Raw genomic sequence first — 22,774 nt, forward strand, 5'->3', positions numbered from 1 at the left:
GTGATACAGGGCCAGGAAGAAATAACTAGGGAAAATTCTTGAGAAAGCGAAAGGTAGCCTAGGGAGAACAGGGTCTCTGGCAAGTCCTCCACCCCAACTCAGTCTGCCCCTATTACTCCTAGTACTGAATACTTCCAATTCTCCACGCCCCGATCCCGATGCCTAACTCCTGGCCAACCGCTGCTCATGAAAAATATGCGAAGAGGAAATGAAGCTTAAGGTTCCTAATGGGTCTGTGGGCTCCGGCGGGGAGCGGTTCAGATTTCACTGACTGAACGGACTGAGGTGACTTTCTCCGGGTGTGACGCGGACTCCAAGCTAGGAAGAGTTAGAAAGAGACGGGAGTCCTTGGGTCATTAACGGCCTGCAATGGTGTTCATCGCTTTTCCGGCCCCCGGACAGTTGAGTGGACTAGACTGCCCGGAAGGCGGCAAGGGGAGCGCATCCGGTCCGAGCGCGTCCCGCCAAGGCCTGGGACTTCCTCCCGCCTGGTCAACCAGGTCTCCTGTTTGTTTGGTTTTTTTTCTTTCAAAAATCCACAAAGCACCTCCAAATAGTTGCCCATAAGAGTGTGAGACACACTTTAGTAGTCTCCCTTTCACTGTTTTCTTACTGTTTAAACGAACGATAAGGAAAATACCGCGAGTCAAGCCAGGCAGCTAGGAAGACAGCCATGTCCGTCAGGCCCCCGATCCCGCGCCGCCTTAAATAGCCCTGCCGGGCGGTCTCAGTCCTTTTTTCCTCTTTGTGTGAGGAGCTTGTGGGTGACAGGAAATGGAAGCAGTGCTTTCTGCTCAGTCCCTCCCGCGGAGGTTGTCCCCTGAACCAAGGGAAGGCAGTGGACCCTGGCGCCCCGTGCCATCTCTGCGGCGCCCCGTGCCATTTCTGCTCTCTCGCCACGTGCAGGTACAGTAGCGCCGCGCTGGGTGAGAGAAACTGCAGTCCGAGGCTGAGAAGGATGAACTACCATTACAGACTAGAGTTTCTGACGTCCCCGTGACGCCACTGTTTTGAACTGACCAGCCTGGGCCAGGGGAAACTTGGGCTCCGAGTTTCCCCGGCCTTTGTTGACACAATGGTTTCTTCCAGGGCGAGTCTCAGCGACATGAGAGTAAGTGTTTTGCTTGGTGGCGTGGCGGTCGCCGGGGGAAGGATGGGGATGATGATGACCCCAGGTGACTCTGAGTGTCTTCGCTGACGCCATCACCGCAGCGCGCTGACAAGCCCCAGCCCCAAATTCCTGAACAGGGATAGGGATCCCTGGTATCTGGGAGAACCTGGTGGCCAGCAACCCTTATTAATTCTATTTACTTCTTCATCTTTTAGGGGCTTTGGCGTAAAGATGTTTGTTGTGCTGTCCTTGAATAAAGGTGAGTGTTAGTTGTGAGGCCTTCGAGGGCGTCAGACTACTTTGTCTTTCTAGGTTTTATCTTAATGAAGTATTACGGGATCCCTCTGTATTTTCCAGGGAACATGTGCGACAGTGCAAAGGTTTCACCGGTTTTTCCCAAACCACTTTTTTGTTTGTTTGTCTTGAAACTATTACATTAATCTTTCGTAATTACCCGTATTTTTGGTTAAGCCTGCTTCTGCCTGTTTTCCCACTGGCTTGACTGTGTGTGGAGTCCTCCCAGTGGTACTGTTCTCTGCAGTTGTTGCATTTATTTTCTGTACTTACTTGCTAGATTCCTATTTATGTCTTGGGACCAATTTCTTTGAGTTTTTTTCTTGATCCAAGTCTCCCAGCCCTAAATTGGGAATGATGATTTCTCAGACTAGAGTCTCTGAGGCTGGTACTGATGTCAAATATATTTCTGACTCATTTGGGGAACTGGATACTTGGGTCTCTAAGAATTCCTCACATTTTCTCTGCTTGTCCATCTTCTCATTGATTATCCTACTTTCCTTTTCTAGGGTGAGTTCTGGTAACCCACCCAGGAGCAGTGTTCTTTCCAGGAAACTGCATTAATTTGATGCGTGGAGGCCTAATGTTTACTTATCTGCAAGCCCAGGCAAGAAGTGAAAAGCCGTACACCATCTCTGGCTGTTAGGGTGAGTCTCTTTCACATTTTTACTCGTGGCCCCAGAGTGGGAAGGGTGACTTTGTTAGACTGGCCCTGAGGACTTACGCCTGCGGTTTATGATGCCCTTGTCCTCACAACTGATGTTTTTACTTTTGGTTGCCCTCTCGGTTCTTTTTTTTTCTTCTTTTATTAGAGAGGTTGTGTGTTTACAGAATAATCGTGCATAAAATACAGGGTTCCCATATACCACCCTATTGATGCCTTGCAGTGGTGTGAAATATTAATTTACAATTGGTTGTAGCACGTTTTTATAATTATACAATTAACTTAGGCCACATGAGTTTTAACACTTGTTCCTTTTATGAAATTTCAGGATTTTGCTGACGCAAAGAATATCCTATCTGGTGTTTGATAAAGGGAATTTCCAGTATCTGCAGTGTGACAACTTGATTGGGAAATTTTAACTCAAGTTTCGGGCACTTAACTGTCAAGTAGACAAACTTTCACTTTTTTATGTTTTATAGATTTGAATAAAAGTATTTAAAAGCAAATGTTTTATAGAGGTTTTGTATGTTCTAGTCTTATCTCTAGTTTCATTTCTAGCTATTTGTTGCTTCTGCTTTTCTCCACACACTGCCCTCCCTGTGTATGTAGATATACCTAGTAAGTTTAAACTTTCTTGCAAGTTCTCAAGAAAGATGAGAGAACTCTTTAATGATGATTCTTTTGGCTGGGACCCTCCTTCTTGCCTGTTCTACTCAGCTTGCCAATTCATCTGTCAGACTTCGTTCTGGTTTGCTAGCTGCCGGAATGCAACACACCAGAGATGGATTGGCTTTTAATAAAAGGGGATTTATTTTGTTGGTTCTTCAGAGGAAACGCAGCTAACTTTCCACTGAGGTTCTTTCTTATGTGAAAGGCACAAGATGGTCTCTGGTGGTCTTCTCTCCAGGCCCCTGGGTTCCAACGACCTTCCCCAGGGTGACTTCTTCCTGCATCTCCAAAGGCCTGGGCTGAGCTGCTAGGGTGTGCTACATTGCGTTCTCTCATTTAAGCACCAGCCAATCAAGTCAAACATCACTCATTGCAGCAGACACGCCTCCTAGCCGACTGCAGATGTAATTTGCAACAGATGAGGTTCACATACCATTGGCTTGTGTCCGCAGCAACAGAACTAGGTATGCTCACCTGGCCAAGTTGACAACTGAATCTAACTAACACAGACTTCTAGGAAAGATAACTTCATGTGTAAATTAGGACTTTATTCTATGTGCCCTCCACTTTTGGTTCTTAACTGGAAACTGAAGCACACATATCCCCCATTTCAGGATCTTCTGAAGTGTATGGGGCCATTTTTAGTTGTCACAAGGCTGGGGACTTTACCATTTAGTGGATGGGTCAAGATAATAAAAGTGGGGTAGTGCATAGGGATATCCTCCCCAAATCATCAGGTAAAGATAGTGGAAGCCAGGCTAGAGGCTGCTGGTTAGGATGCTATCCTACTGTATTAGAGTGCGCGGGAGGAACGGGTAGAAAAAGATAAGGGTGAGGGAGAAGTTGGATGCCCTTTCTCTGTTGAAGTTGGTGCCTTTGATAACTGTTCCAGTTATTTCCAAATTCCTCCACTTGGAGGCTTGCTTTAACTATTACATATTTACTATTCTCTTGGTCTGCCTTATTTTTCCTTTCAAAACAGTTCTCATCCTCCATGTAGGAGACCCGGGTTCAATTTCTAGTCTGTGCACTTTCCAGAACAAGCAAAGGCAAACAAAAAGTTCAACAAAGGGTGCTGCAATAACGGATGCTTACGTGGAAATATAATGAAATGTGGGCCCGCCATACAGCATACAAAAAAAAGGGAAAAAAATTCTCATCCTTTGGTGTCAACTTGTCACATGTACTATTGAGCTAAGGTCCATGGAGTCAGTCATCTATGACTTCTCCATTCTCGATGTTCTGAAAGTGTCTTCTTTAGCATGTCTTCCTTCATCCTTATAGCCTTGGCTTTGGGCTAGTTCTCACATGTTCTTCCTTGGACAATTGGAGCAGTCTCCATGGTGACTTTCCTGACTAACTTAAAGAAATTGAGTATCTGATATGGGGATTAACCCCATATCTTTTATGGCAAAACCCATTCTTCCCTTGCCCAAGTTTCTTCCCCATATCCCCATACGTGGTTTCCTATGCAGCCATGTCATCTCTCATGCGCATACACAGCTGCCAATTGAGTTACTCACACTGGTTATGTCCCTCCTCAGCTGGACAAGTAAAGGTAAGTCTGCCTGCCTGTCTAGCTCTGGCATAATCTGTCCTCAGTGACCTGATCTCTGAAGAACCAGTGAATCCAGCCTCGCTGTTTTCCTGGGGCACTGGTGTGCCCATTTCCTCCCCTTCTGTCCTTTGAGTTAGCTTATCACCCTCCCTGTCTCCCCATCTCACCTTCCCCTCTGCTGCCTGAGTGCAGGTCCAGGGAGCCATCTATTGCAGAGTGGAACCATAGATTACCTCAGCTTCCCCTCCTGCAGTGTCCATGTACTCTCCCTTTTTCTTTTCCTGCCCTTCAGGGATTTGCCAGTGCCTCACCACCTGCCCATCACATCACCCCCACTTCAACTTCACTGAGGAAAGTGAGACAGTTGAGTGTGAACTGTTCCAAAACCACACACCACCATCTCCCTCATCTTGTCCCCAGTCTCAGCGTCAGTCACGTCACTGTTGAAGCAACAATACTCTCAATTCTGCACCCGTTCTTGGATCTTAGCCCTCGCTTATTCCCTCTATTCCCATTCCCCTTCAGCCTCGCTTCCTCAGACTACAAACTGGGTCCAGTCTCCGTAATCCCAGGGGGAAAAAAATCCTCCTTTGACTCTGCACCCCCAATTCCTCTTCTCTCAGTCTCAGAGTTCCGGAAAGAATGTAAATTGACCACACTTTCTATTCATCTCTCAGCCCAATGCTATCTGGCCGCCACGGCACCCCACCATTCCACTGAGGTTCCTTCCAAGTCACCAGCATCCTCCATGTGGCCAAATCTCAAGGACAGATAGTAGTGTCCTTCGTGGTTCTGGTGAGGCTTTTGACCACTTTTCCTCGAAAGTTCCTTTACTTTCAATGGTGCTCATATCTCCTGATCCTTTTCTTACTTTGACTGTTCTTGTCCATTCTCCTTTGTGGATACCTTTTCCTTCCTCCCCCATCCCTTCAATGTTGGAATTATTGGTCTTTAGCCTCCTTTTACCCCACTTTATCTCCCTGGGTGATCTTGCCACTGATCATGGTTTTATTACCTACCTGTCCAAACTTGTACTTTCTACCTGGTCCTCGCCCTGAATTTCAGTATCATACAAATTAATTTTACTGGGCATCTACCTGGATGTCACAAAGGCATCTCCAAATTCAATGTGTTCCAAACCACTTCCTAGTCCACTCTGCCCGCCACACTGGCTGTTCCTCACCAGCTACGTGGACCTCCAAGCCAGACAATTGGATATCACAGACAACTCTTCCCCGGCTCTACGTTAACTATGAAGTTCTGTTCATTTTCTCTCTCAAATATTTCTTAAATTTATCTCCTTCCCTACTACCATCACTTTAGTTTTGTCCATCATCAGTTCTAGCCCCTATGCCAAAGGCAGAATAACATGGTAAATCAGGTCACGGTACTCATTTGCTTAAAACCCATCAATTAATTCCCTTAGGGTAAATCTAAACTCAGCTGGGGGTGAGACTCTCTCCGAGGCTTGACTGCAGGTCTCTCTCCAGTCTCAACTCTACCTAAACATCGTGTTCCAAAAAGATTGGTTTCAGTGTTCTGCTGTCCCTCTGCAATACCTGAATCCTCAGGGGGAACACCCTCCCCCTTTTTCTTTATCTGGACAAGTCTAATCATCTTTCAAATTTCCCAAGGCACCACTCCTTCAACTGGTCTCCCATAGTGCACTGGGCATGCTTCTATCATTACTTAGTGGATTATTTAAGTTATTTGTGTCTAAATAGTTAAAACATTTAAATATATTTATATTTACATTGTGTTTAGATTATTTATTGGATGGTTTGTCTGGTTTGTAAACTCCTTAAGGGCAAGAAATATGCTTTCTCATCCCCAGCCTTCTCTCTTTGCCTTCTCCCATGACCCAGGGATCTATAATTGTATTTTTTTTGTACAGAGCCTAATAAAACCTATTTATATCGTCACCTGTTTTTCACGATCCAGGTTCTCACCATCTCCTCAAAACTTTCTCTAGTTATTCCCTAACTTCAACAACCCCAGCCCTCAACAAGAACAATTCCATGTTTCAAAATCCTGTCACGGGGCACACAGAAGGGCCTCTTAGAAAAGCGGGGTCTGTTTGGCCCCATGGAGCCACTGATAACCTACTCTCTGAGCTCATTTCCTACCTCCCCAGGTGTGGTCTAGTTGAGTACAATCTCCACTGTAGTATCTGATACAACACTTATCACACTATTCTTCAATTATCAGTTCACATGTCTGTCTCTCACTCTAGGTGTAGAGTTGAATACAAGTCCATGTGCCTTTATTGATCTTTGTAACCTAGCTTCTGGCCCAGTGTCTGGCACCAGAATAGGAACCGGATAAAGACATCTGCACAGACGCATACCAGCCCATTACCAGTTACAGTTTTATTTGCTGAAGGAATTGGGACTAGGATGGGGTAGGAGGAAATTTGTACTTTTTACTTCATGGATTTCTGTGTTTAAATCATTACCCCTAAGTATGTACTCTTTGATGATAAAAGGTTCCTTACACATAGTTCTATTTGGTTCTTAGACATAATTTCATATCATCATCCTTGTCGTCACCGTCTTCATCATCATCATCATCTCACTTAGCACTTGGGGTGCCCCAGGTCAGTCGTAGGCTTTTTACATGCTTCACCTCACTGAATCCTTACCAGCATTGCTAAGTAGATATTATCTACCCAAGGAGGATAAATAATTTGTTCAAGGTCCTAGAGATAACTATCAGAGCCGTAACTAGAATTCAAATGCTTTTCTGTCTGGAAAAAAACAATCACATACATATAAAAAATCTCCAGTGTACCCATCAACCGGCTTTAGAATACTGCCAATAACTTTGAAGCAAACTGTGTGCCTGTGTGCTGAGTCGATCTTTCCCACCCCCTTTATTTTTACACTTAAAAAAAATTATTACAGCAATATATATATGACAAAAAAATTTGCCCTTTAAACCATTTTTCGGTGGCGTCAATTACATTTACATTGTTGTGCTACCATCACCACCATTCATTACCAAAACTTCTCTTCACACAGAAACTGTGTACCAATCAAGCATTCCACATCCCCCCACCCCCAGCCCTGATAGACTCTACTTTTTGTCTCCTTGAATTTGCTTATTCTAGATATTTAATATAAATGGAACAATGAAATATTTTTCTTTTGTGTCCGGCTTATTTCAGTCAATATGATGTCATCAAGTTTCATCCATGTTGTAACATAGTCAGGACGTCACTCCTTTTTATGGCTAAATAATATTCCATTGTATGGACACACTTACCCAGATCTCATGTTATCTATCAGGAATTAGGAAGTGATGACCAATAATGAAGTTCCCATTTAAGCATTTCCTTCTGTCTTTTTCTTCTTTAATTGAAACGTATTTCAAAGAACTACGTTTACTAAGGAAAAAAATGTTATACTGTTTCACAGTAATTGAACACAGTTGGGAAATGGCCTTATAGCTTGCCTGTAAGTCTGAAGAAAGAAGAGAAAGGAGAGCTAGAGTTCTCAGGGCTTACTCAGGATAAAGTGTACTTCACTCCTGAAACAAAGAGGTCAAGGCATCCCTCTGATTTCTTGAGAATGTTATATCTTAAATACACCGTATCAAGACCCCAGAACACTACATCTTTTCTCCGCACTCCACCTGGCTCGATTCCCATACCCGGGCAATAAACAGATAAGAATTATGTGAGTTTATGATGTTTTCCTGCATGAGAGGGAGGGGAGGAGGGAGAGCACGGGCACGGCCCCCTTCACTTATGGACTTTTGTCCTCTGAACCAGAAGCCATGGTATCTCCTGTCCACTTGGGGTTCTCAGGACCCCCCCTTATTCTCCAGAGATCAGAGAGAAGAGGTTGCTCCCTTCTGGACACCAGCTCCTACAGCTGTTGTCCTTTCTCCTGTGTCCTCGCCACGCCACCCCCCAAGGTACAAACATGCCCGTTTGTACACACACACACGCGTACACACGTGTGCCATTTTCCCAGCTTTCCAACCCCTTTGTAGCCCAGGCATCTCCTGTAACCTACCCTGGCCAGTGTTTTCATAGTCAAATACACACACACAAAATATATACACACTAAACATTTATCTATAGATCTGTCTATATCTATATATAATATAGAAAAGATTTCATTAAACAGCATTTATCCTTAGTACTACACAGCTTCCTGATATTTTTTATTCTGTTCTCTATCATTTTCTAAAATGTTGACTGAATATTGAAGTAGTTCAGAATGAAATGACATAAAGACTAGGATTTGCTCTAAAATAGACAGCCCAAAATGTAGAAAAATAAAGGTGGAGTGGTAGGGATGGATGAGACAAGACAGGCAAATGTTGATGGCTTTGAAGCTGAGCGATAGCTACGTGGATGTTCATTAAAACAATTTTGCATGCATCTTTGGAAATTTCCATACTAAAAAAATGTTTTTTTTCTTTAATGCTGGTTGAGAACTGTTCTAGTTTGCTAGCTGCCGGAATGCAACGTACCAGAAACGGAATGGCTTTTAACAAGGGGAATTTAATAAGTTGCTAGTTTACAGTTCTAAGGCCGAGAAAATGTCCCAATTAAAACAAGTCTATAGAAATCTCCAATTTAAGGCATCCGGGGAAAGATACCTTGGTTCAAGAAGGCCGACAACGTTCAACTTTTCTCAGCTGGAAGGGCACATGGCGAACATGGCGGCGTCTGCTGGCTTTCTCGTGGCTCTACCAAAAGGGGCCCTCTCCCAAATGTTTCCTCTTTTGAACGATTCCAGTAAGCAGCTCCACTTTCAGTGGGTGGAGACACACCTCCATGGACATCATCTAATCAAAAGTTACCACCCACAATTGGGTGGGTCACATCTTCACGGAAACAATCAAAATGCTCCCACCCAGCAATATTGAATGAGGATCAAAGGGCATGGCTTTTCTGGGGTCCTCCACAGATTCAGACCAGCACAAGAACAATCCCATTTTTCCCATGACCTGCAAATGGGCATGTTGTGCAGTTTTGGAAACTCTGGCTGATGCCAAAAGGCTCGCACAGTTACAAAGGATCTGTGCCCCTGGATGCTGTGGAGCCCACTAGAAATGGAGCAACCACAGAGGTAACCAATCTTCCCTCCCAACCCCCCAGGCAGATATCCCACAGCCCTCTATTAGTAGCTGAGAGTAGAGACTATGACCTGCCCACCCTGGCCACTGTGGACTGTGAGCCTCCCAGGGCCTGTCTCCCCAGACCTCTTGTTCTTGGAAACTGCAGCCACTGGCCAGGGTGCTGGCCCTCCAGACAACACGTCCACCCTGCCAGTTGGTCAGGTCAGAAGTCTTGGAGTCTTCTTGCCTAGTCTCTTGCTCTCACACACTATATTCACTGCGTCAGCAAATCATGCTGGTTGTACCATAAAAATAACACCAGAAAATAACTGGGTCTCACACCTCCACTATTACTCCACCACCAGCTGTCACCTGTAATTTCCTCCCAACTGGTCCCATGGCTTCTGCCTTTTCTCCATTACAGTTGATCCCCACACAGCAGGCAGAGGGATCCTTCAAAGACACAAATCCAGTCACGTCCTTCCTCTACTCAACCTTCTGCAATGGCTCCTGTTCCACTCAGGGTTAAGTCCTTACCAAGGCACCTGACATGATCTTCCAGTACAGCTTCATTATCTCTCTGACCTCATTTCCTACCCTCCACTCCCTGTGATCCTGCGACATGGTATGAAGCCAGCTGAGAGCTCTCCCGTCAGCGCTCAGAGAGTAAGTCTCTGCCCACTGGCTGGTGTCACAGCCACATGCCTTGGTCTGTAGGGTAGATCCAAACCTGTGCTCACAGGGCTTGTGGATGTAATTTGCACCATTTAGATAGTGAGGAAACCCCAGAGCTGAGAAATAAGCCTAAAAACTGTTCTGAACATTGCTTGTGGCAATGTAACTTTATGCAATCCCTTTGGAAAACAATTTGTCAATATCCACCAAATTTGATGAGGTGCATTCTCTCAAGCCCAGCATTTCCATTTCTGGTAACACACCCTAGAGAAACGCGCATGAGTAGATGAGGATTGATGGGCAAGAAAGTCTTTGGCAGTGTTGTTTGTCATGGGAAAAAAAAAAAAAAGGAAACAGCACCAATGTTCTCCAAAAGGAAAATGGATAAATTGTGGTATATTCATAAAATGTAATACAACAGAGTAGTGATTTGTTACATAACGCCATAACATGACTTAATATAGTAGCATGGATTAATGTCATAAACTTAATGTTAAAAAAAACCCTGGCAAGTCACAGAATATACATATAGTATGCTTAAAAACATCCCTAACCAAACAGTAAATTGTTTGGGATTAAGTACAATATAACAAAAGCAGAAGAAAACGTATAGGATTGCTAATTACTAAATTCAAGATGGCGGTTAGCTGGGCTGCGACAAGGGAGTGGGTAGCGGCATGGAGGCTGCAGGGAGGTTACATGGGGCTCCAACTGTAAAGATAATGTTTCATTTATAAAGTTGCCTGGGGACTCACTGTATAGTTTTTCATATTTTTTTGTATGTCTGAAATATTTCTTAACAACTTAAAAACATGGTTTGGGAGCTGTGAATCCCAAAGGGCTGAGCAGAGGCAAAGTTAAAGCTAAACCACCCCAGGGACACCTCCATGCTGGGAGCTCACACCGGGAGCTCCCTTGGATGACAACCGCTCTGAAGAGGAGGCAGAATCAAAACATAAGGAAATTTGCCCGGCACTACCTCCATGGGGCAAGTTGGAGACACAACACACAGGTGACTTTACAGCTAAGAAACTCAGATAATAGGGCACCTTCCAGGAGCGCGAGAGTAAGGAGGCAGATATTCAATGACAGAAAGGAACGGGGTGCTATGAGGAAGGAGTGGGTGGATTTGAAAAAGAAACAGTAGGTAGGAACTCTAGAATTGAAAGAAGCAAATAAATAAATACATAAGAGGCACAATAAACAGGTTAAACAACAGACCGGACACAATTTAATAAAGAATTAAGGAATTGGAAGAAGAAATCACCCATTATGTGCAGCAGAGGAATCAGACATAAAAATATGAAAAGGAAGTGATGGAAGATGGAGGGTGGGATAAGCACTCCTCCCTCCAGGACTGCTTAAGAGCTGACCTCACCTTGCTGGTTTGTTATAAAGCTATGGCCTCAATTAGGGGCAGGCGCCATTTTTAACTCTGTGAACAGCTCAGGCCCATTTGTGAATTTGTTTTTAATTGTAGTACTTTTCCTCCCTTTAACATGGTATTTTCCCATTACTGCCCTGTGACGGTTGTGTTATTTCCCAAAGAATAAGGAAACAGATTTTCCTAAGTGTTAAAGTACCTGTTGGCTCTTAAAATGCTGACTTTTATTGCCCACCAATCAGGTGATCCTGAGTCATCATAGATGAATGGGTCCTATTCTAGGTTGGCTATTGCCTGTCATGAAATCATTAAACTCCAAGGAATGTAGTGATGGTAAAGATGTCAGACGATAATCTCCAATGACACGCTGATATCCTGTAATAAACTGGGAGGTGGGGAAACATCTCCAAGGGGCCCTCCCGCTCCCCAGCCCCACACCAGGAAATGGCTGCACTTCATATTGTGTGGGTTTCTAACCTTACAGCAGGTGGACTAGTGTTACATGAAAGTGTTTGTGTGTTTTAACTTTGTTTTATTGTATAGTATAACATATATACAAAGCAAAGGAAGAAAAAAGCAATGGTTTTCAAAGCACTCTTCAACAAGTAGTTACAGGACAGATCCCTGAGTTTGTTGTGGGCTACCATACCTCATCTGAGATTTTTCTTTCTAGCTGCTTCAGAACATTGGAGGCTATAAGGAATAAATTTTTTTATATGTACATGATATTTTTTAATTAATTAATTTTTAATATAACAACAAACAAACAAAAACATTCTTAACATATGATCATTCCATTCTACATATATAATCAGTAATTCACAATATCATCACATAGTGGCCTATTCATCATCATGATCATTTCTTAGAACATTTGCATCAATTCAGAAAAAGAAATAAGACAACAGAAAAAAAATCATACATACCATACCCCTTACCCCTCCCTTTCATTGATCACTAGCATTTCAATCTAAATTTATTTTAACATTTGTTCCCCCATTATTTATTTTCATTCCATATATTTTACTCGTTTGTTGATAAGATAGATAAAAGGAGCATCAGACACAAGGTTTTCACAGTCACAGTCACATTGTGAAAGCTAAAATATTTTTTTTGTCATCACAATCAACTCTGTTTTTCTTTTTTTGTGAAAAATAGCATATATACAAAAAAACAATAAATTTCAAAGCACAGTACAACAGTTAGTTGTAGAACAGATTTCAGAGTTTGGTATGGGTTACAATTCCACAATTTTATGTTTTTACTTCTAGCTGCTCTAAAATATTGGAGACTAAAAGAAATATCAGTATAATGATTCAGCAATCATACTCATTTGTTAAACCCTACCTTCTCTTATAACTCCACCGTCACCTTTGATCTTTCTCTTACTCTTGAAGGGTATTTGGGCTACGGCCATTCTAACTTTTTACATGAAAGTAGTTTTAAACTTCTTCTTAAAACATTTCAAAGAATAGTATAAATTACAGCCATATGCTCAACCTCTGAATCCAATAACTGTCATTTTTCCATATTCAAAAATATGGCAAAATATATATTAATATTTCAAAGTAATTTGACTGGATCATTTCAAAGTAAATTACAGAGATCATGATAATTTATCCCTAAATACTTCGGTGTGCATCTCCAAAATCAGGAAACTTACCTACATTTTCACAATGTTATTATCATTTCTAAGTAAATGAATAATTTCCTAGTATTACCTAATACTTCATCAATATTTGAATTTCTTCCATTGTCCTCAATATGTTTTGCATGGTTTATTATTTTTATTTTTTTAAGGAACCAGTATTCGACCCAGGATTAAGCATTATATTTGATGATTATGTCTTATAAGTCTTTTAAACCTAGAACAACCCTCCCCCCACTCCCCCACTCCATCTCTGCTTTTCTTTTTTTTAATTATTTATTGAGAAAAATCTTCACACGCATACTTTCTGTACATGGTGCACAATCAATGGCTCACAATATCATCATGTAGTTGTGTATTCATCACCATAATCATTTTTTAGAACATTTTCATCACTCCAGAAAAAGAAATAAAAAGAAAATACTCATATATACCTTATGCCTTACCCCTCCCTCTCATTGACCACTAGTGTTTTCATCTACCCGGTATATTTTAACCTTTCCCCCCATTATTTATTTATTTATCTTTATACATATTTTTTGCTCATCTGTCCATACCTCATTATAAGGAGCATCAGACACAAGGTTCTCACAATCACACAGTCACATTGTAAAGGTAATATCTTAATACAATCATCTTCCAGAATCTACGCTCCTGGGACACAGCCCAACAGCTTCAGGTACTTCCTCCAGCCACTCCAATACACCATAAACTAAAAAGAGATATTTATATAATGCATAAGAATAATCTCCCATCCCTGCTTTTCTTGATTTCCATGATATTGACCTTTTGAAGAGACTAACCCAGTTGCCTTCTAGGATGTCCACATTTTGGATTTGTCTAACTGTGCCCTCTTGGTGTTTTTAATTGTTCCTCAATCGTGTGCATTTTCCTTAAATTGGAACTCAGACTTATAAAGGCCTGATTAGCTTCTGGTTACAGTTTGGTCAAGAATAGCTCCAGTGGTTGTATTAGTTTCCATGTATTAGTTTCTTGTGGCTGCTATGACAAGTTACCACAACCTTGCTGACTTACAACCACAGAAATGTATTCTCTCTCGGTCGGGAAGCCCAACGTTCCAAATCAGTTTCACTGGGTGAAAGTCAAGGTGCCAGCAGGGCCATGCTCCCTTGGGAAGCTCTAGGAGAAAATCCCTTCCTTGTCTCTTCTGGCTGCCAGCAGCTGCTGGCATCCCTCAACGTGTGGCTGCCTCCCCCCAGTCTCTGCTCCTTCTGTCTATGTGTGCCAAAGGATACCTGCGATTGTATTAGGGCCCACCTGGATAATCCAGGTTAATTTCCCCATTTTAAAATCATTTCCTCATATCGGCAAAGACCCATTGTTGTTGTTGTTGTTGTTGTTTCCATATAAGGTAACGTTCACGGGTTCCGGGATTAGGATGTAGCTATCCTCCAGGGAACTATTTTTCAGTCAACCAGGTGTTATTTTCTTCACATGGCCTCATGTCAGGGGATCATAATGTTTATTTGTCCCCCTCTTCTCCAGCCCAGTTGGATCACCAGGTTAAACGGGGTGATCCCCAGATCTCTCCATGGTAGAGATGTTCTCCTTTGGAATGGGCAAGATTGGGAGAATGCGTTACCGCCATGCCCAGTGCCCCCTCACCCTTTCCCCTAATGAGTTTAGCATACACTGATGATCTTTTCCCGTGTTGATGATTTCATTCAAATTTGCAGAATGGTGATTTTCTCATTTGATCATTCCTCCTACACTCATTAGCTGACATTCTTCTGTAAGATAAATAACAAAATAAATAATCTCATCAGCTGGTACTTTGTTTAACCTTAACTACTGTTCCTACTACAAAGGCAGATAAATGTCTCGTTCTTTCCTTTATTTATAACATTGTGCATAAGGCAATGGTGTAAAAGTTTATTCTGCTGGTGGCAAATGAATTCCCCTTTGTGTTTTGTACACACAGGTCCAGGAAATTCTCTGGGGTCCCACTGACCTTGTCAAATGCCATGCTGAAATCCAGACATACTGAGACACTGGACTTCCTCTGGTGTCTCCTTTTAGAAACTTGGCCAAGGAACTGGCTGTGGGGTTGGCACGGCGATCTGTGAGCCAGTGTTAGTTCTCTGACATTGCTTTGTACTGGGCTCCCACCTCTGGCAAGTTCTACCAAGCCCACCCCACCTCCCAGTGTTACCATACAAAGGCTGTGGATTCGTTTGCCCAATGCACTCAAATGATCAATTCCTAAGACACTGCTTCAAAGAGAGGAACAGTTTATTACTAGGCAGGAGAGCGAATGGCCTATCAGACCAAAATCTGTCTCCTTGAACTGCAGTAATTCTGATAGTTTTATAGTATTAAAAGATGGGTAGGCTTAAAATTAATGAGAGTATTTGCAAAGTCCCCTTGGGGGAATGGTGAGAAAGGGGGAAAATTCGAGTTCCCCAAGTGGAGAATTTTTGATATTCTCATAAGCAGTGGGGACAACCAAAGCTGAACCTCCAATCTTGGGGTTTGTTCATATGAAACTTAACCCCACAAAGGATGGGCTAAGTCTACTTAAAATTAGGCTTAAGAGTCACCCCCAAGAGAACCTCTTTTGTTGCTCAGATGTGGCCTCTCTCAGCCAACATGACAGGTAAACTCACTGCCCAACCCCTCTCTACATGGGACATGACTCCCAGGGGTGTAAACCTTCCTGGCAACGTGGGACAGAAATCCTAGAATGAGCTGGAACTCAGCACCAAGGGATTGAGAAAACCTTCTCAACTGAAAGAGGGAAGAGAGAAATGAGACAAAATAAAGTGTCAATGGCTGAGAGATTCCAAATAGAGTCGAGAGGTTATCCTGGACGTTATTCCTACACATTAAATAGATATGACCTCGTTAGTCAAGATGTAATAGAGAGGCTGGAGGGAACTGCCTGAAAATGTAGAGCTGTGTTCCAGTAGCCATGCTTCTTGAAGATGATTGTATAATAATATAGCTTTTACAATGTGACCGTGTGATTGTGAAAACCTTGTGGCTGATGTTTCTTTTATCTACCTTATGGACAGATGAGTAAAACATATGGATTAAAAATAAATAAATAATAGGGGGAACAAATGTTAAAATAAATTTAGTAGATTGAAATGCTAGTGATCAATGAAAGGAGGGGTAAGGGGTATGGAATGTATGAATTTTTTTCTGTTTTCTTTTTGTTTATTTTTCTGAATTTATGCAAATGTTCTAAGAAATGATCATGATGAATAAACAACTATGTGATGATATGTGAATCACTGATTATATATGTAGAACGGAATGATCATATGGTAAGAATGTTTGTGTTTGTATGTTAGTACATTTAATAAATAAAATAAATTAAAAAAAATAAAGTTAATGAGCACAGTGGGCCCAGATGATGTAATTAGAGGTGATTTGGTTAGTGAGCATGTGCAGATTGATTACATGCTTGGTCAAAAATGTGTATAAGAAAAGGGCAGCCTTAATATGATGATAGGTGTGATTTTTGGTATTATAACGAGGTATAGGTGACTTGAAGATTCAAGTCTTAGCTACTGTGCATGTCAGATGGGTCACTTTGGTTATATCCAGTCTCAGTTATCAAGATTACTTTGGATTTAGGGTGGTTTAGTTCTGGGCTGACCCAAGACCCTTTATTAATAAACATTAGGGTCTGTCTTTAGTGATTACAAGCCTCTAAAGTTGAAAAACTGGATAAATGGGTACAGATGAAGGCTAGTCATGAGGTTTTTACAATCACAGGGGTAGATAATCATGATCAGAGATCAAGGCAGCTGGATTACAATTTAGAGATTTCAGGTATTTCCCTCTGTCTACTCCAATACACCAGAAAGCAAAAAGGAATATCTATGTAATGATTCAATAATTGAAATCATCACTTAAATCCTAATTTCTCTCTTAAACCAATAGCAGGGACATCTCGACATTTCCAGTAATCCCAAACATAAAATCAAGCCTGCTAGAGGTCAAACAATATATGTTCCTTGTAAATTAATTAACTGACAAGAACATAGCAAGGTTGACTTGGCTTAAGATTCAGAAGTAAAAAGCTGATTATATACCTCCACCTCTCCCTCCAACTGCACTCTCTCCTCATTCATGCTTGGGTCATTTGCTCTGGGCACTACCTTCTTTGATGCTCTATATTTGTCAAGTTATTGAGAAGTCTCCACTTATCTTTTTCCTTCTATTGTATTTGTTGTGATGGATATAATATATACAAAGTGCTTAAGATCTCATACCTCTGCTCCCCCTGTCTATGTGGGACATGACTCCCAGGGGTGTGGACCTTCCTGGCAACATGGGACAGAAATCCTAGAATGAGCTGGGATTCAGCATCAAGGGATTGAGAAAAACCCTAGAATGAGCTGAGACTCAGCACAAGGGATTGAGAAAACCTTCTCCACCAAAAGGGGGAAGAGTGAAATGAGACAAAGTGTCAGTGGCTGAGAGATTCCAGAGTCTAGAGGTAATCCTGGAGGTTATTCTTACGCACTAAGTAGATATCACCTTGTTAGTCAAGGTGTAATGGAGAGGGTGGGCCATGGTGGCTCAGTAGGTAAAAATGCTTGCCTGCCGTGCCTGAGGACCCGGGTTTGATTCCCAGTGCCTGCCCATGTTTAAAAAAAAAAAAAAAAGATGTAATGGGCAGGCTGGAGGAATGATGATCATATAATGATATAGCTTTCACAATGTGACTGTGTGATTGTGAAAACTTTGTGTCTGATGCTCCTTTTATCTACCTTGTCAACAGATGAGTAAAACATATGGAATAAAAATAAATAATACACAGGGTGGGGCCAAAGTGGCTCAGCTGGCAGAGTTCTCGCCTGCCATGCCAGAGACCCGGGTTCGATTCTTGGTGCCTGCCCATGCGAAAAAATAAATAAAAATAAATAATAGGGGAAACAAACGTTAAAATAAAAATAAATAAATTTTAAAAAAAGATCTCATACCTCTGATTTTTTAATATATTTTAATATTTTCAAGGCCACATTCTCTCCCACTTACAATCCATTAACTTTGAACACTCCATTACCCGCCATGAGAATTTTAGAGTCAGCTGAAGATCTTTTCTCAGGCTACCTACAAGTGAGTCAATTTTGTCATCTTTCCTTCTCTGCTATTTAATTTCTCAATATGGCTAAAAATCAGAATATAGAATATTGGGTTGAATTATAAGACACAATGGGAATGTTTCTATGGTTTGAGTCTTGGATTGAGCATTTCAAGATGCACTTCAGGGTTGAAACCCATCATTCCACGACCTTGAGATATTTTCCGCCAAAAGACTCATTAATAATGACAAGAGTGTATAACCAGAAAGCATTTCCTTTTCATCCCTACAATATATTCCACATGAATTAATAAATTTCATAAACACCTCTTGTGTGCTAGTCAATCACCAGGAGATTGTGAAATGTGAGAAAGCTTAAGGTAGTCCAGCGTCTCCCAGGGCAGCAATGGGGAGCAAAGTCCAGGTCTGAGTCCAGCGAACTCACTGTATGACTTTACCTCTGAGCTCTACAATTCCAGCTTCACAATTTTATTATCCTATTCTTCAGCTGATGATCCCATTAAAAATACCTAATCTGGTCCCACTGAATTTTTTAAAAATATTTTTATTGACAAATCTTCATACACATACAATCCATACATGGTGTACAATCACTGGCTCACAATATCATCTCATAGTTGTGTACTCATCATCATGATCATTTTTAGAACATTTGCATCACTCCAGAAAAAGAAATAAAAAGAAAAAAGGAAAAACACATACCGCTCCCTCTCATTGACCACTAATATTTCAAACTACCCAATTTTTTACCTTTATCCCACCCCCAATACTTATTTATTTTTCAAATCCTTATTTTTTTTTACTCATCTCTTCATACCCTGGATAAAAGGAGCATTCAGATCTAAGGTTTTCACAATCACACAGACACATTATAAAAGCTATATCATTATACAGTCGTCTTCAAGAATCAAGGCTACTGGAACACAGCTCAACAGTTTCAGGTGTTCCCCTCCAGCCAATACACCATAAACTAAAAAGGGATATCTATATAATGCATAAGAATAGCTTCCAGACTCTGCTTGGAATCTCTCAGCCACTGAGACTTTATTTTGTCTCATTTTTCTCTTCTCCCTTTTGGTCAAGAAGACTTTCTCAATTCCGTGATGCTGGGTCCCAGCCCATTCTGGGAGTGCTATCCCACATTGCCAGAGAGATTTACACCCCTGGGAGTCATGTCCAACATAGGGGGGAGGGCAGTGAGTTTACCTGCTGAGTTGGCTTAGAGAAAGAGGCCACATCTGAGCAAAAAAAGAGGTTCTCTGGGGGTGACTCTTAGGCCTAATTTTAAGTAGGCTTAGCCTATCCTTTGCAGGAATAAGTTTCATAAGGGTGAGTCCCAAGATTGAGGGTTCAGCCTAATTGATTTGGTTGTCCCCACTGCTTGCAATAATATCAGGAATTCTCCAAATAGGGATATTGAATATATTCTTCTTTCTTCCCAGCCCCTCAAAGGGACTTTGCAAATATTTCTTTATTCACTGCCCAAATTACTTCTGATATATTAGGGCATCATGCCAACCTGAACAAACCAACAAGATCTCACACCCTATTCAAGATTCCATGTACCTGCGGTGTTCAATTAAACTGACCACACAAGTAAAATTAGGTAACGCGCTATCCAAAATACAAATTTTGCACCCAATAATCATCTCTCCCTTTGGTCTCACACAGAAGTTGAAGCTTTAAAATATGGGCAATATTATCCTTTACTCTGTATTCTGATCTACTCAAGTTCTATCCAAACTAGCTTCATTCATATCTCCACTCAATGTCTGATCCCTTTTTCAACAGTTCCTATATGGGGTAGTGCTGACTTTCATAGCTTCAGAGCTCTAACTCTGAGTCTCAGGCATCACATAAATACCTGAAGTTTCTGAGAATGACCAGGTTATAAACAAACAGCTCAGTATCCCAGAATTCAGAAATAACAGTTACAACTCCTGCATATATGTGATTGCTGTAAGAGCTTTGAGTCTAAGAGCCTTTACAATAGGCTCCAACCTGATAACCCATGCTCTCAACTTCAGTTCACCGAGTTTTTACATTATAGTTGGTCCATTTGAGTGAAGCATGATGTTTGTCTTTTTATTTCTGACATTTAATTCAACAGACAGTCCTTAAGATTCATTCACCCAGTTGCATGCCTCACAACTTCATTTCTACTTGTAGTAGTAATAACAGTCGGATGTATGGATACACCATAGTTCCCCCTTCCATTCCTTAGTCCATGTACCCTTGGGCCACCTCCATCCATTGTGAATCAGAAACACTGCTGCCCTGAACACCAGTGTGCAAATGTCCATTTCTGTCCCCACACTGCCCACTGAATTTTTAGCTTGCTGATTTGGGGCCCACAGGAAATGTGATTTCTGGCCCCAATCCCACATGAGTGTGAAATTTCTTTAGAGTTTTCTGGGCATGGTTTTCTCTTTCTTTTGTTTATTTTTCTGCTCCATCCAGAACTAATACTAGGGCCAGCTTTGGTACTATTCTTTCTAGTTCACCCACAAGGGGTGTGGCCTTTTGAAATTTTATTTACAAAAAGAGCCAGCAGGCCATCGTATCATAGTAGGCTGATTTCAATTTTTTTAATTTTGCTTTGAAATACCATTTATCTTGATTTGGGGATGTGCTGGTTTGAAAGAATTATGTACCCTAGAAGAGCCGTGTTTTAATCCTCATCCCATTTTGTGTAGGCAGCTTTTCTTTTAATCCCTATTCAGCACTTTAGTTGGAGACTTGATTAGAGTATATTCATGGAGATGTGGCACACCCAATTGTGGGTATTAATTAGAAGGAGATGTGACTCCACCCATTTCCTGGTGGGTCTTGATTAGTTTTCTGGAATCCTTTAAAAGAGGAAGCATTTTGGAAAGAGATGAGAGAGCCATGGGAATGTACGAGATCCACAAGAGAATAGAGTTCATGTAAGGAATGCTTGCCTGTGATGCCAGAGGACCTGGGTTCGATTCCTGGTGCCTGCCCATGTTAAAAAAAAAAAAAAAAGAAGGTCTCTGGTCCATGTAGCCAGAAACCTTCGAAAGAGAACGCTCTTGGGGGAGCTTCATGAAATAAAAGGCCTGAAGAGAAAGCTAGCAGACGTCACCATGTTCACTGTGGGCTTTTCCTGTTGAGAGAGAAACCCTGAAATTCATCGGCCTCTCTTGTGTGAAGGTAACCTCTTGTTGGTGCCCTAATTTAGACATTTTTATAGACTTGCTTTAATTTAGACATTCTCACAGCCTTAGAAGCTGAGACGTGTAAATCTGCAACTTAGTAAATTCTCCCTTTTTCAAATCTGTTCATGTTTGGGTATATCTCATTCTGGCAGATAGCAAACTAGAATAGGGAGTCTCCTTAAATTTTGCCCCCAATGCCAGTGTCTCATTCAAGTCCTGCTTGGGCAGGGGTGAGGTGGGGTTGGGTGTATGTGTCTTAGGTGACTTCCAGTCCTTCACAGTCCCTTAGCTGCAAAGGTAGGAACCACTGAAGCCCTGATTTTTGGCAGGAAGTAATGGCAGGTGTCCCCAGGGCTCACTTGCTTTTCCCATTTCCTGCTCTCTATTAGTCACAGTCTATGAAGGTTTCATTTACTTTCCCACTGGCTTAACCTTACACGAAAAATGTGCTTTTAAAAATATTCTATCCAGGGTGGTGCAATGGTGGCTCAGTGGAGGAGTTCTCTCCTACCAGGCCAGAGACCAAGGTTCGACTCCCGGAGCTTTGCCATGCCAAAAAAAAAAAAAAAAGAAAACTAAAAAATATTCTATCCAGACTATTAGGAAAGGGAAGAGCTTTCCTTTCATTGTAGCAAGTCCTTTTTTGTTGTTGTTAAAAAGAAGTCCAAGCCTCTGCCTTAGAAGTTCCTTCCTACTCTTCCTACTCTTTTTGGGGGGAAGGACAAAAATGACTGACTTCCTCCTACTCTTTCCTGGTCTTGAGGACTGAATTAGTTAACTCCTGCCCCCAGTGCCTGGCGCCTGGTATTTACTACTCAGTGTTAGCTGTTGCTAGCTGTTGTTTCTGTTAACAGACAAAGGCCGTGGATTCTTTTGCTCAACGGTGCTCAATAACCAATTCCTGAGACACTGGGGCTTCAAAGAAAGAAAGAATTTATTACTAGGCACATACTCGGAGATCAAATGGCCAAGCGGCCCAAAATGTATCTCCCCGAACTGCAGTAATTCTGATAGTTTTATTAGAGAAAAAGATGGGCAGGGTTTAGGATAATGAGCACAGTGGCCCAAAATGATATAATTAGAGGTGATCTAATTATTGAGCATGTGCAGATTAATTACCCGCTTAGTCACAGGATGTATGACAGAAAATGGTGGGATGAGGTCTAGGTGACTTGTAGGTTAAAGTCCAAGCTCCTGTGCATGCCAGGGGGCCCACTTTGGTTAGCCCCAGTCTTGGTTATCAAGATAACTTTAGATTTGGGGTGGGTTAGTACTGGGCTGACCCAAGACTCTTCATTAATAAATATTAGGGCCTGGATGGATGCCTTTGACTGGACATTTCTATAGACTTGCTTTAATTGGGACATTTTCTCGGCCTTAGAACTGTAAACTAGCAACTTATTAAATTCCCCTTGCTAAAAGCAAAAAAATAAATAAAT

The 22,774-nt window shown here is 41.8% G+C and overlaps 1 long non-coding RNA gene and 2 other non-coding genes across 3 annotated transcripts; all 3 read left to right on the forward strand.

Annotated features, from left to right (window-relative positions):
* The first annotated feature begins 718 nt into the window (after nucleotides 1-718).
* LOC143684415 (uncharacterized) lies at nucleotides 719-2,575 on the forward strand. The gene is made up of 5 exons (XR_013176030.1): nucleotides 719-906; nucleotides 1,090-1,111; nucleotides 1,327-1,370; nucleotides 1,915-2,052; nucleotides 2,398-2,575. It is a non-coding gene; the product is annotated as an uncharacterized LOC143684415 (long non-coding RNA).
* LOC143685437 (small nucleolar RNA SNORD48) lies at nucleotides 1,161-1,222 on the forward strand. The gene has a single exon (XR_013176662.1). It is a non-coding gene; the product is annotated as a small nucleolar RNA SNORD48 (small nucleolar RNA).
* Nucleotides 1,756-1,821, forward strand: LOC143685434 (small nucleolar RNA SNORD52). The gene has a single exon (XR_013176659.1). It is a non-coding gene; the product is annotated as a small nucleolar RNA SNORD52 (small nucleolar RNA).
* Nucleotides 2,576-22,774: the final 20,199 nt, after the last annotated feature.

This window comes from Tamandua tetradactyla, chromosome 5 (assembly GCF_023851605.1).
Source record: "Tamandua tetradactyla isolate mTamTet1 chromosome 5, mTamTet1.pri, whole genome shotgun sequence".
Classification (NCBI taxonomy): Eukaryota; Metazoa; Chordata; class Mammalia; order Pilosa; family Myrmecophagidae; genus Tamandua; species Tamandua tetradactyla.